At 37.0% G+C, this 15,037-nt stretch overlaps 1 pseudogene; it reads left to right on the top strand.

Annotated features, from left to right (window-relative positions):
• The first annotated feature begins 5,265 nt into the window (after window positions 1-5,265).
• LOC148931969 (uncharacterized) lies at window positions 5,266-15,037 on the top strand (annotated as a pseudogene).

Here is a 15,037-nt window from a genome sequence, read left to right as displayed (position 1 = left end):
CTGGGGACGAAGCAATGAGATCTGAGGGTTATGAATTTGGGGATGAAGATGACAAGGCAGATTATGAAGATTGTGAATTTGGGAAGGGTGAGGGGATTGAGGAGGCTGCTGCTTGTGGGAAAGGGAAGGCATTTGAGAATGGTACTGGGAAAGGGAAGGGGAAGGTTGCTGATGATGATCTAGAAGAGGATCCTTCCTTCATTGATAGCGACTACGACCTCAGTGACCATGAGGAAGATGCTATCATGGCTGGTCAAGTAGAAGGGTGGAAGAAGATTGTGGATGAGATGGTGAATGACCACATGGGAGATACTAGCGATAGTGATCACCTTCCTAATGAGTCACCAAATTCATCAAGCGAAGAAGAGATGGAGCATGATGACAACAATGATAAACTTGTGTCAAGACGGTATAGGCGCTTGATGGAGCATGATGACAACAATGATAAACTTGTGTCAAGACGGTATAGGCCAGCAACCGATCTCAATGACCCCAGATGGGAACTTGGGATTCGGTTTAATTGCAAGGAAGACTTTGCTGACCTCATCCGTCATCAAGGAGTATTGCATGGAAAGAGACTGAGATTGGTGAAGAATGACAGCATTCGGTGCCTCGCGAAATGTAAAGGGGTGATTACGAGTAAGAAGAAACTTGCATGTCCATGGTTAGTACAGATTGCATATAAGGGGCCAACCCTTGGTTTTTGGCAGATTTCCCGCCTCCGCAATCAACACAAATGTGGCGGGTCGTCATTTAACCATGGATGTGCGAATGCAAAGTATCTAAGCAAAAAGTACAAAGAAGATATCCGGGTGTTCCCTGGTATGTCTGTGGGACAGTTCATCGAGAAGGTCCACTTGGATATGAAGATAACCATTTCTTCATCCAAAGCAAAGAGAGCTGTGCAACAAGCACGAAAGCTGATTGAGGTGGACTTGGTGCGACAATACAAGAGGCTGCACGACTACAAGGCTGAGATTTTAAGGAGCAACCCGGGAAGCACTGTTGTGTTATCAACCCACCGTCTAAGTGATGGCACTGACAAGTTCAAGGCCATCTACATTGCCTATGCAGCTTGCAAGACATCGTTTAAATGTCATTGTCGTCGCTTGGTAGGGCTAGACGGGTGCCATCTTAGAGGTAAAGGCAATGGAATTCTACTGACAGCCATCGGGCTCGACCCGAATGATCAAATTTTTCCTATCGCCCATGCTGTGGTACGCATTGAAAACACAGAGACATGGACATGGTTTCTCGGGCTTTTGGTGACGGATTTGGAAATTACCGACTCAAGCATATGGACATTCATCTCGGATAAATAGAAGGTAACATAAAATCTCTTTTTTTTGCAATCATAGTAGGTCCTAAATCTGATAGCATGTGGATTTATATGTGTTTACTGAATTATAATGCCTTAATTTTGAGCAATCATAATAGGTCTTAAAACTGATTTCTTTTTGTGTATGAACTGATGGAGAAGGTGTCAATTCCTTGTGTGAGTATATTGTGTTTACTGAATTGAAAAACTTTAATTATGTGCAATCATAGTATCGTAGGTCCTATATTTGATTTCTTTCTCATGTAAATTACCAGTGTGATGAATATATCATCAGCAGCTCTCTTGTTTGAAAGTTATTGCATGAACTCAAACTCTTTAGCATCATCCTTCCTGCTGTCATTTTTTAAGGGCTTGCCAATCCTTTTTTTTCTCCTCCAGAATATTCCCATATAGTTCCAGTGTCATCTCCTATTGTTTAGACAGAATTAAATCTCTATATCAAATCTATGGTGAGCTTTGAATGAAAACAGTTAATAAGTAAATAACTTTTAAATAAGTAGATATTGTGAGTTGGACTAAAATACTAATCTATAAAAGAATATTTGCATTATTAGATTGAAATGCATATCTGAACCAGATCATTCAATTTGTATAAACTGATTTCTTTGAGTGTGGATTTATGTGTGTTTACTGAACGGGTAAACATCATTTTTGAGCAATCATATGATTTCTTTGAATAAACTGAACTGATGTATTTTATTTTCATTGATTTCGTTCTTGGCAGGGGCTGATCGCCGCTATGAGGTCCTGCGTAGAGCATGCTGAACACCGGATGTGTGTATGGCACATGCATAACAATTTCAAAAAACAATTTCCTTCGGCCAAATTGAAGGATAAAATCTGGGAGGCGGCTCGGGCGACCAACACTTACGGGTTTGATAAAGCGATTCTGGAAATTAAGGACCAAAATCAGGGAGCTTACAAGTGGCTTATGGAGCATACAAGAAAGGAGAACTGGAGCCGAGCATTTTTTGGGTTCGATGCAAAGTGTGACATCCTTGTTAATAACATTTCTGAATGTTATAACAAGGTGTTACTGTTCGCTCGAGAGAAGCCACTCTACGCGATGCTAGAGTGCATCCGAATGTACCTCATGGACATATTTACGACGAGGAGGAAGATGGGTGAGAGAATGGAGGATGCCTTTGGCCCGAAAATCCGTAAGAAGCTCGAGAAGGCGAAAGCCAAGATAGGTGAATGCATGGCCAGGGAGGCTGGGGAGTTTATCTACCAAGTGAACACAATTTGGGATGAGCAATTCGTGGTTGACCTGTGGAAAAGAAGTTGCAGCTGCCGGCGATGGATGTTGACAGGATTGCCTTGTACACATGCGATTGCCGCGATAGAGATGACGACAGAGAACGTCGACAACTTTGTTTCGAGACTATACTCCAAGGAAACCTTCCAACAAGTGTACGCACCCATCATCTATCCGGTGCAAGGTCCGCAGTTATGGACGAGGACTGTCCAACCGGATGTCGTACCACCCGAGTTGACCAAGCTGTCGGGACGCCCAAAGGGAGCGAGACAGAAGACCATGCAAGAAGCCCAAGAAATTAACAAAAAGAAAGCTCGGGCAGCCCGAATTGTGCAAATCAGAGAAGATGGTGAGGGATGCATGACTATGTCCCGTAAAGGGTTAATGTCGGACTACAAATGCCGACTTTGTGGTGTCGTCGGCCACAACAAAAGAAGCTGTCCGACGCGTGAGCCAGTAGCAGGATGCAGCGGCCCCAAACCTACCACAGGTATTCTTTTTGTATGAGTGTATTATCTGGATTAAAATTCTAAGAAACAGCCTATTGTCTAATTGTTGTTTATATAAGCAGGGAAGAAGCGCAATCGATCAGAAGAACAACAAAAATGCGCATTATGTCGCCAACCCGGTCACAATAGGACACGTTGTCCAAGTGCCATAGCTGACATGTTTGCGGATCATCCGGCGTCTGCCTCGGTGGTGGGTGACAACCAAGATAGTGCATCGACTTTGAAGAAGAAATGAGATGTGTTGTGTTCCTGTCAATTCAAACAATTGTCTTACTGCCTTGATACAATTGTGTTATAACTTCACTGTTTTTTGTTCATATTTTGGTTGGTTTGGCAGAGGGCAGTGCCCATTGTGGCTGAATAGAATATTGACAGGTTATCGCTGATTTATTTTGGTACAGGCAGTGTGGCCATTTTGGCTTGGGCACTGCTCAATTATGTAAACTTTGGTGAAACCTTTCTAGGTTTTCTAGGTAATTTATGAATTTAGTTGATGGTCTTTATGATTCGTACTACTGCATTAAAACCATTGAATTGTTTAGAGTAGCCTTGTGCATTTATGCCATTTATTGTTCTTAGCTTTGAATATGGTGGTTGTAGGCATTTAACACTTCTCATCTATTTATAACACCAAATGAGTAAAATTTCTAAAGAAATCTCTATAAATCTTGTCTACGAAAATGTATAACAACAACAAGCTTTCGAAGTCTGAGGTTGAGAGGGTGATGGAAAAACTAAAGAAACCGACCGACGTCTTAAGCACCACGTCAAACAAAGAGTTCGAAACCAAAGCAAAATGCACAACACATACAGATAAAGGAAGAAGTAAACAAAAGATCAATTATCAACTCCAACTGGAGATTGATGAATTCGAGAAAATTTGTTATACATCAATGGAGTAGTTGCTGGTATGTTCAAATAAGAATTTTATCAAACACTTGGTGTGCAACCAAGTGGTACTACTTGTTCTACTTTTTTCTCAATTTTAGTTCTCAATTTTAGTTCTCAATCGTAATCCATTACTTAAGAATCAAGCTGCTTTACTTCTTCATACAATTTTAGTTCATCTGAAATTAATTGCAACACCATTTCCAGAATTGGCTCACCATAATTTTCAGAATACACAATTTTAGTTCATTACTTCAACATTACAACAAACATCACAAACATTACAATAAAAAAGAACCATAATCCATACATCACAACAGTAGCTAATTTCTGTATGGTCCGATTATTCTCATCTATTGATGCCAAAATCAACCCTAAAGTTTCCCCATCCGTCTCGGCCTGCATCAGTGATGAATCCTCGTCGTCTCCTTCTTCTTCTTCTTCTTCTTCTTCTTCTTCTTCTTCTTCTTCTTCTTCTTCTTCTTCTTCTTCTTCTTCTTCTTCTTTAATTGGCTCGATTGGTTCGCACCATTTGAAAAAGTTGCACTCATTTCTCTCACAAACAAAGTAGAGCTTCCCCCTCGTAGGTTTTCCATGGGTTTTGACGATTCGGAGTGAAGCAAATTTCTTGCAATTACAAGACTCGTACCTGAATCGAAGGTCACGTCGGCCACCACTCTCGCCGGACCTGGCCGCGGAACCTCTGCTGCAGGACGACCGCTCCACCATGACGAAGTTGAGCGGCTAGGGTTCTAAAATATTTTTCAGCGAGGAAGAAGATACGCGCTGGGTTTTGAAACGGTGCTGAATGAATCTAGATTCATGAAATTATGTGTTTATGGTACATTATTTATGATTTTATTTACAAAAAAATATTTTGATTATTAAATAATTAAAATTTGCTTAAATTGGTCAAAATTATACTTTACATCGTTGACTGTTAGAAATGGACGGAATATTTAGCGGAGGACCAAAATTGATCCGAACGTGAAATGTACAGGACCAAAATATTCACAAGATAAAGTTTAGGACCAAAATCGTAAAATGGGCATATGTTCAGGACCAGTTTTGACCTTTACTCTTTATAAATTTACAGGAAAGTACTCCAAACATAAATACAAAAAGACCAAGACTTTGCCCCACTTGAAAACTTCAAACCATTCCCATTCTTTCAAACTACTTTCCACCACTAATATTCCACCACTATAAAACTTATATACAAAGCTGGTAGTTTCAGAACTTCAAATTAAGCATTTAAGAAATCAAGCCTAATGGGGAGATCTTCCCAACATACCCTTCTTCCACTCCTTCTAATTCTTCATTGTCTACAAAACTCTTTACTTTCCATCTCAGCAAATACAAATATCAACACAGATCTTTCTTCTCTTCTTACCTTGAAATCCCACATAACCCCAAACCCTAATAACATACTCATGAAAAATTGGACCTCTGAAGCCAGTGTATGTAGTTGGGTCGGAGTCACTTGTGATTCTCGTTATAATAGGGTGACTCAGCTGAATATATCTTCGATGGGCCTTGTGGGAACCATCCCACCCGAAATCGGGAATCTTTCTTTTCTATTTTCTTTAGATATGAGCGAGAATTCGTTTCATGGTCCTATCCCTCCATCTATTTTCAACATGTCAACTTTGGAAGATTTGAATTTGAGGAATAATAGTTTGTTTAGTAGTCTACCATTTGATATGTGCAAACACAATTTGCATAGACTCAAGAGACTTCTTATGTCTCACAACGAGTTGTTTGGGGAAATACCATCGAGTTTGGGGCAATGTTCACAGCTTGAGTATCTTTCTTTGTTTAACAACAGTTTTAGTGGACATGTGCCAATGCAAATCGGGAATATTACACTACTTCAGTTTCTAAGCTTTGGTGCCAACAACTTTACAGGTAAAATCTTACATATTCATCTAGCTTAAATTCAATTTGTTTCCTTAAATATTGAGTACTTTGATTGCAGTGTCATAAGTTAATTTAGTTTTGAGAAAATTGTGCCTATATATATGAATTTCTCACCCAATATTGGTATGTGTACATGAATAAAATTTCCGTCTTCATATATATCAACTTTACTTTTTAGTTGGTGTATACCATTGTAGCTAGCCATGATTATATTACTTTGCTTGATAAGAATTTAGAGTTAGGAGTTGGACTATTTTATCACATGAACTTATAGCATAACCGTTATAAATATATAATTCGATTTTCATTTATGCAACTTTACAAGTAATATTACAAAAGAGATTGTGAACTTGACAATGATTCAAATATTAGACTTAAGTGCCAACAATTTCAGCCAGAATATCTTTATCTGACTATAGCTCTTTATTTCCTTATGTTTTCTGTTTTATTGGTCTAAAATTGACTGCTTTAGTTGAATTCTTAATTTCTATGCTTTCCATTTGAATACTACATATCCATATTTACATTTAAAAAATTGGCAGGTAATATTCCAAAAGAGATCGGCCTTCTTACTCAATTACAATTGTTGAATTTGAGAGAGAACAAGTTCTCAGGCCCTTTACCATCAACTATTTATGGCATGACTTCGTTGGAGTATTGTGACCTTGCATTGAATGATTTGAATGGATCATTGTCAATAGATATTGGAAATATGACATCCCTTCGCAGAATAGGGCTTGAAGACAATAATTTACTACCTCTGTCCCTGAAAATTTGATACATATTACTATTTCGGTCCGTCCCTGAAAATTTGATACACTTTACTTTTACCATTTTTGGTAGTGGACCCCATATTCCACTAACTTATTCCTACTCACATTTTATTATAAAACTAATACTTTAAAAGTAGGACCCACATCCCACCAATTTTTTCAACTCACTTTCCATTACATTTCTTAAAACCCGTGTCGGGTCAAAGTGTAGCAAATTTTGGGGGACGGAGGTAGTAATTGGTATGAGTTATTCCACCATTTCCTGCATTTTAGTATAATATCTCCTAACAACATAGAATGTTTATATTTTATAACAAGATATAATTTCTGTTTGTTGTATGGTGAATCACTTGTTGAGTTTATGGATTAATCACAAACCCTATAGGTGAAATTCCAAAAGAGATCGGCCGTCTTACTAATTTTGAGCGATTGAGCATGTGTTGCACAAAATTAGTGGTTCAGTGCCAAGAGAACTTAGGAACTTGACAGCCATGGTTGGCATATACCTTGGCAATAATGCTTTAAGTGGTACGATTCTAACCCTTCTCTTCCTTTCACACTTTAACTGTTGATTAATAAACTTAATTGATTTTTCAAAACCATTAAATAATTTACTATACACTTAACTTGGATTGACTATTGTAAGAATTATTTATCGTCAAAACATATATTAACTGTACTTAACGTCTTAACGTAAAAATATTTCCATTGAAAGAACTAGGTACAATGATATTAATATATTTTTAATATTATCATAATAACATCTAGTCATTTTGTTCGATTAAAATGCCTCATTTTTCTTTTTGGTCCGTTCCAATAAATATGATTTATTTCTAAAAGTAAAACCACTTTATACATGGGTCTGGCTAGTTAAATCGGTTCTCACATTTTCCTTTCTCAGAATCTTCTTATTTGGCATCCCTTTGAACCAATAAAAATTACTTTATGAAGAAGCTTGAAGTAAATGTGCCATAAGAATGATTAAATTGATAGAAAAAACACAAGAACCCCTAGTTTCTTGATTTCAATTTTTTTTCCGGGATAATATAAAATCTTACATCATTAATAATGAAACTCGTTATTTATAATTGGTTCGCAAACCCTAAGACCTTAAAAGTAAATAAAATGAAATTGCAAAAATTAAAAATAAATTGAGAAAAATAATGAAATACTAACTCATGAGCTAGAACAGCAGCATTCTTCTTCTGTATCACATGCCATATTTGCATGATAACTAAATTGAACATTCAAGATTTAAAATTCTTGTAGGTCATATACCAAAAGAGTTGGGTCGCCTTGTGAATTTATGGGAACTCCAATTGAAAGAAAACTTCATCAACGGACCAATACCAAAGGAATTTGGGAACATGACTTAACTTTCCTACTTATTGCTCTACACTAATGAATTAACCGGTATGATATTCTCCTTTATTGCTACATGCATGTGAGCGTGCGTGGTGTAATACTCTCTTCTTCTCAAAATAGATGTCACACTTTCATTTTTAGTTTTTCCATCAAAAGATGTCAAATTTCCTTTCTTAGAAAAGTTCTGTCTCATATTAATATAATTATACTAATTTCTCTCTTCATTTAAAACGCAAAATAACATCTCAATAAATCTCGTGTCATTACCTAAGTGTGTCATCTATTATGGGATGGAGGGTGTACTTAGTTTTACCGACTATGTAGAAAATCGTTATATGTCGAGATTTAATAAAATTTTGCAGAGTTTTAATATTCAGCACTTATTGATCATCTGTATATGAAATAGGAGACGTTACACAATCTTACTATGTGGGGATCTAGTTGTTACTTCCATACTACTTTCATTTATCTTTAATTCTTTGTCATAACCTTTTTATTTATTGAAGTTTATTTTTAACTATTTATGAGGAGTAGTAATAATTATTCCAACCAGAGTATATCATTATTCCAATTGGATTGTCAAAAGTTGATTATACGCAGGTCCTATTCCAAAAGAGATTGGAAACATGACACTCCTTTTCCGCCTATATCTCAACAACAATAATTTAAGTGGTATGCTTTTATGTATACATTTATATTGTTGGATTACAAAGTTATAGTAACTACAAGTACTAATTAACTTATTTAATTTCTTTGTTTCCATTTTCAAAATTTGTACGACATTTTTTCACAGGTAATATACCAAAAGAAATTGGTCATCTTAATAATTTGGAGATACTCAATATTGCAACCAACAATATGAGTGGACCATTGCCGAAGGAAATTGGAAACATGATAGCCATCAGTAGAATATGGCTTTTCGAAAATAATTTAAATGGTATCACTCACTCTCTCTCTCTCTCTCTCTCTTTATGACTCTCTATCTTCCATATGTTATTCTTGATTCAAAATTTTTTTTAGGAACTATACCTTCCATTTTTGGGAATATGTCGAAGTTGACTTATTTAGGACTCTATCGAAACAAATTAATTGGACAAATTCCATGGTCAATATGCAACTTGAGATCCCTAGAAGTTCTCCATTTGTCAAATAATCAATTGGAAGGGGCAATTCCAAAATGTGTGGGTAACTTGAGCTCATCTCTATTAGTCCTCCATTTGAATGCAAATAAATTCAGTGGCCTTATCCCATCAACATTCAAAAAGAATTGCAGTATTGTGTCAATCAATCTGAATGGAAACAAATTGGAAGGAACACTACCCCAAACCATAGCCAACTGTCAAGGTCTGCGGGGCATAGACATAGGTGGTAATGAAATACGAGGTGCGTTTCCCTTTTGGATGGAAACACTCCCTCGACTCCGCACTCTCATCTTATCATCAAATAAGTTCAATGGTACAATGTCGGTGACTTCAAACACTGAGCAACCATTTCCAATGTTGCAAGTGTTGGATGTGTCACAAAATGCGTTTGTTGGTTCTCTACCTAATGGATATTTCAAGAATTTTCGAGGTATGATAGATGTAACATCCCGAATTTCCGAACCCTAATTTTAGAACCCTAAAATTTATTATTGATGACGTGGAAGATGTGAATTATTTGATAAAGTGAATTTATTGCATGAGTTTCTTTGACCGAGAAGTTTGAAATGTCAAATTTGTTGACTATGTGATGTGGCATGTGATTTATTAAATTATGAGGTGAATTAATTGATTAAGGGTGAGTGGGAACATTAGAGAAAATATCCATAAATACTAGCCATTTTCGACCCCCTTGATTTTTTAAGGAGAAATTCTATTTTTCCGGATTTAATTTAATTCTTGGGATATTTATCCAAATTAAATCCAAGACCCAATTATTCCTTATTCTAAAGAGGGAAAAATCGAAACCCCTTGTTATTTGGTGATTTTCGAAAATCACTATGTTGGGAAGGAAGAAATTATTTTATTGTTTAATTGATCCCTTATTTGATCTCCTTCCATACCTAGAATTAAAATATTCTACCAAATCTTTCCATACCTCAAGAGATCATGCCATATCTATTTTAGTTGATATTTAAAAATCCCTTCCTTATTTAAAAGGCTAAATACACGCCTAATTCATTCTTCCAAGGGGAGATTTTTATTTTTATTTCGCTCCGTGATATTTTATTCTACTCCGTAAAATATATTCAAGACAAAATCTTGGCTAATTAATTAGCCTAATTTTCGAAAATATCATGGAATTATGCCTTGGAGTCTATTTTTGTTATTTCTTCTTCCCTACTCCACAATATTGTTTTATTTAATTGTGGAGAATAAAATCTTACCAAATATTCTATTTACCTAAAGATCTTGTTGAGCACTATAAATAAGAGAAGCCCCAACCCTAGCCCCCATATTTTTCGTCCCCCTCCCTTCCTCACTCTCTCAAATTTTTCTTCTTCCATACTCCAATATTTGGTCATCCTTTGAGAAGAATTAGAGTTTGAACATCAAGATTCTTGAAGAACCAAGTCTAATACTTAATTCCTACCGATCGTTTTTCTCACAAGGTATTTTATATTCATCTTATTCGTTTCTACTCAACTCCTCTTCTTTTTAACCGATTAATCGGTTTTCTTGAACCCTCATGCATCTTGGTTGAGTGAAAGTGGGATAAAGGGGATATGGGAATATGTTACATGTGTGTGGCGTGTGTGTGTGTGCGTGTCGTGTGTGTGTGAGTGTTGTGTTTGTGTGAGTGTTGTGTTTGTGTAGTGTGTGTTTGATGGCTAAATATTCTTGTGTGACATATGTTGATGTTAGATCTAGATTTGGAGATGCGAATGGAACTTGTGTGATAAACATGATCTTGATTGATTAGTAATGATAAGATAAATCCATGGGAAAAGGGAAAAAGTATTGAGACATGCATGATTAAGAGTTGTGTTAAACCTAATTTGTGATATGTGCCTATGTGATTAAAAGTTGAAATCTCAGTTGCGAAGCCGGATAACAAGGGAAAGAACTTACTTGAAACCTAAGCAGTCGAGGTGGGCTTTACTCTTAAACTCTTGTATGTGCAATTTTATGAATGTGGAGAAATAAGGGTGGTATAACTATTATGCCATGCCTATGTCTGTTTTATTGTGATATTGTGCGCCTGATGCCTAGCTTGTGAGTTCGCTCCATTGGGCAATCAGGCTATGGATATGTTTATACGAATTCGGGTCAGAGTATGGGCCACAAACCCTACCAGACTGTGTACACAAGGGGATCGGGAGCCGTCCTTGCTAGTCGGCCGGTCTCGTGGGCGAAAAGTGTGGTCACACTTTCGTCGCACTATGGAAAGATTGTGATTTATGAATTGATGAGAAAATGGGGAGTTGTTTGATTGGCCAATCTATCTTAAATATTTTGGTAAGGGTGGCATAACTTATAAAATGTTTTGGCAACGATTTCACTTAGTATTTCAAAATACTCAGCCCTGCATGTGTTTTCCTTATGTGCAGGTTGAACGATGACGAGCGGTGGCGGGTGTTGAGCATGTTAACTAATTAAGATGGATGTCTTCGAACTTCAAGCGTAGTTGTGTCTTCATACATAGCTGCGTTTTCTCTTGGTCGTTTTCCGCTGAATTCTTTTTGAAACACTTTAGTATCTTTGACCATTTTGCACGCTCCTTCGGTTTAGAGGCTTTAGACTATCTTGTGGTTTTTATCTTGGAAACTATGTCATACTCTTGAGATTTTTGAACGTCATTTATTATACCTTCCTTTCTCTCATTCAAGCTTCTAGGTTAAGTTGTTGCTTTAAATGCTCTGATAGTTCCTTCTAATCTTTTGGTCAACACTCTTTAAGCGAAACCCTAGCCTTTGTTTATTTCTTTAAGTCCGTTTTGGTAGCAAACGCCGCATTCATTGTACCCTAGGAAAGCGGGCTGTTACAATAGATGCCAAGGAAAATCAGATTGCCGATGATGCAACATATTGGTTTTTAATATTTATGGAGTTGAAGCTCACATTGAAAGGATTGGATCAGTTACTGGGGCGACAGCTGACAACATTTACAAATATCGACTTGTCCCCTTGATTTTTTAAGGAGAAATTCTATTTTTGCGGATTTAATTTAATTCTTGGGATATTTATCCAAATTAAATCCAAGACCAAATTATTCCTTATTCTAAAGAGGGAAAAATCGAAACCCCTTGTTATTTGGTGATTTTCGAAAATCACTATGTTGGGAAGGAAGAAATTATTTTATTGTTTAATTGATCCCTTATTTGATCTCCTTCCATACCTAGAATTAAAATATTCTACCAAATCTTTCCATACCTCAAGAGATCATGCCATATCTATTTTAGTTGATATTTAAAAATCCCTTCCTTATTTAAAAGGCTAAATACACGCCTAATTCATTCTTCCAAGGGGAGATTTTTATTTTTATTTCGCTCCGTGATATTTTATTCTACTCCGTAAAATATATTCAAGATAAAATCTTGGCTAATTAATTAGCCCAATTTTCGAAAATATCATGGAATTATGCCTTGGAGTCTATTTTTGTTATTCCTTCTTCCCTACTCCACAATATTGTTTTATTTAATTGTGGAGAATAAAATCTTACCAAATATTCTATTTACCTAAAGATCTTGTTGAGCACTATAAATAAGAGAAGCCCCAACCCTAGCCCCCATATTTTTCGTCCCCCTCCCTTCCTCACTCTCTCAAATATTTCTTCTTCCATACTCCAATATTTTGTCATCCTTTGAGAAGAATTAGAGTTTGAACGTCAAGATTCTTGAAGAACCAAGTCTAATACTTAATTCCTACCGATCGTTTTTCTCACAAGGTATTTTATATTCATCTTCTTCGTTTCTACTCAACTCCTCTTCTTTTTAACCGATTAATCGGACTTCTTGAACCCTCATGCATCTTGGTTGAGTAAAAGTGGGATAAAGGGGATATGGGAATATGTTACATGTGTGTGGCGTGTGTGTGTGTGTGCGTGTCGTGTGTGTGTATGTGTTGTGTTTGTGTAGTGTGTGTTTGATGGCTAAATATTCTTGTGTAACATATGTTGATGTTAGATCTAGATTTGGAGATGCGAATGGTACTTGTGTGATAAACATGATCTTGATTGATTAGTAATGATAAGATAAATCGATGGGAAAAGGGAAAAAGTATTGAGACATGCATGAGTAAGAGTTGTGTTAAACCTAATTTGTGATATGTGCCTATGTGATTAAAAGTTGAAATCTCAGTTGCGAAGCCGAATAACAAGGGAAAGAACTTACCTGAAACCTAAGCAGTCGAGTTGAGCTTTACTCTTAAACTCTTTTATGTGCAAATTTATGAATGTGGAGAAAAAAGGGTGGTTTAACTGTTATGCCATGCCTATGTCTGTTTTATTGTGATATTGTGCGCCTGATGCCTAGCTTGTGAGTTCGCTCCATTGGGCAATCGGGCTATGGATATGTTTATACGAATTCGGGTCTGAGTATGGGCCGCAAACCCTACCAGGCTGTGTACACAAGGGGATCGGGAGCCGTCCTTGCTAGTCAGCCGGTCTCGTGGGCGAAAAGTGTGGCCACACTTTCGTCGCACTATGGAAATATTGTGATTTATGAATTGATGAGAAAATGGGGAGTTGTTTGATTGGCCAATCTATCTTAAATATTTTGTGATACTCGTGAAATTCTCTTTAAACTGCTTAATACTCGAGTTCACTTGGTAAGGGTGGCATAACTTATAAAATGTTTTGGCAACGAGTTCACTGAGTATTTCAAAATACTCAGCCCTGCATGTGTTTTCCTTATGTGCAGGTTGAACGATGACGAGCGGTGGCGGGTGTTGAGCATGTTAACTAATTAAGATGGATGTCTTCGAGCTTCAAGCGTAGTTGTGTCTTCATACATAGCTGCGTTTTCTCTTGGTCGTTTTCCGCTGAATTCTTTTTGAAACACTTTAGTATCTTTGACCATTTTGCACGCTCCTTCGGTTTAGAGGCTTTAGACTATGTTGTGGTTTTTATCTTGGAAACTATGTCATACTCTTGAGATTTTTGAACGTCATTTATTACACCTTCCTTTCTCTCATTCAAGCTTCTAGGTTAAGTTGTTGCTTTAAATGCTCTGATAGTTCCTTCTAATCTTTTGGTCAACACTCTTTAAGCGAAACCCTAGCCTTTGTTTATTTCTTTAAGTCCGTTTTGGTAGCAAACGCCGCATTCATTGTACCCTAGGAAAGCGGGCTGTTACAATAGATGCCAAGAAATCAGACTGCCGATGATGCAACATATTGGTTTTTAATATTTATGGAGTTGAAGCTCACATTGAAAGGATTGGATCAGTTACTGGGGCGACTGCTGACAACATTTACAAATATCGACTTGTCCTCCAATAGATTCTCTGGGGGCATTCCACTTTCCCTGGGATATACTTGAATTTGTCTCACAATACCCTCATAGGACATATACCGCCATCTCTTGGAGATATGAGATTACTCGAGTCATTGGACCTGTCTTCAAACAAACTGGATGGAGAAATTCCAAATGAATTGGTAAGGTTGACATTTATTGGAAAGTTGAACTTTTCAATGAATAATCTCGAGGGAAAAATACCACAGTCTACTCAACTTTCCACATTTGGTAACGAATCATATGCGGGAAATGTAGGACTGTGTGGATTTCCATTGACGAGAAACTGTGCAGAGAGTGATGGAAAACCATTGATTCCTGAAGCAGAAGACGATGATTATGATGATGAGTATGGATTTATAGATGGATTTGGTTGGCGATGTGTTGTAATTGGATATGGAAGTGGTTTCATAGTTGGGATTGGAATTGGTTACATGATTATAAGAAGTGGAAGGCCATTATGGTTAGTTGAATTCTTTTTTGGAGTTGGTTATAAATATAAGACGGAGAAGAAACGCAACCGAGCTGCACCAACACGAAGGAGAACTTAG

Source organism: Salvia hispanica, chromosome 2, assembly GCF_029641045.1.
Source record: "Salvia hispanica isolate PSC_SH4W2 chromosome 2, Shi_PSC_v1, whole genome shotgun sequence".
In the NCBI taxonomy this organism is placed as follows: domain Eukaryota; kingdom Viridiplantae; phylum Streptophyta; class Magnoliopsida; order Lamiales; family Lamiaceae; genus Salvia; species Salvia hispanica.
The sequence above is the reverse complement of the archived record's forward strand: the minus strand, read 5'-3'. Positions and strand labels throughout refer to the sequence as shown.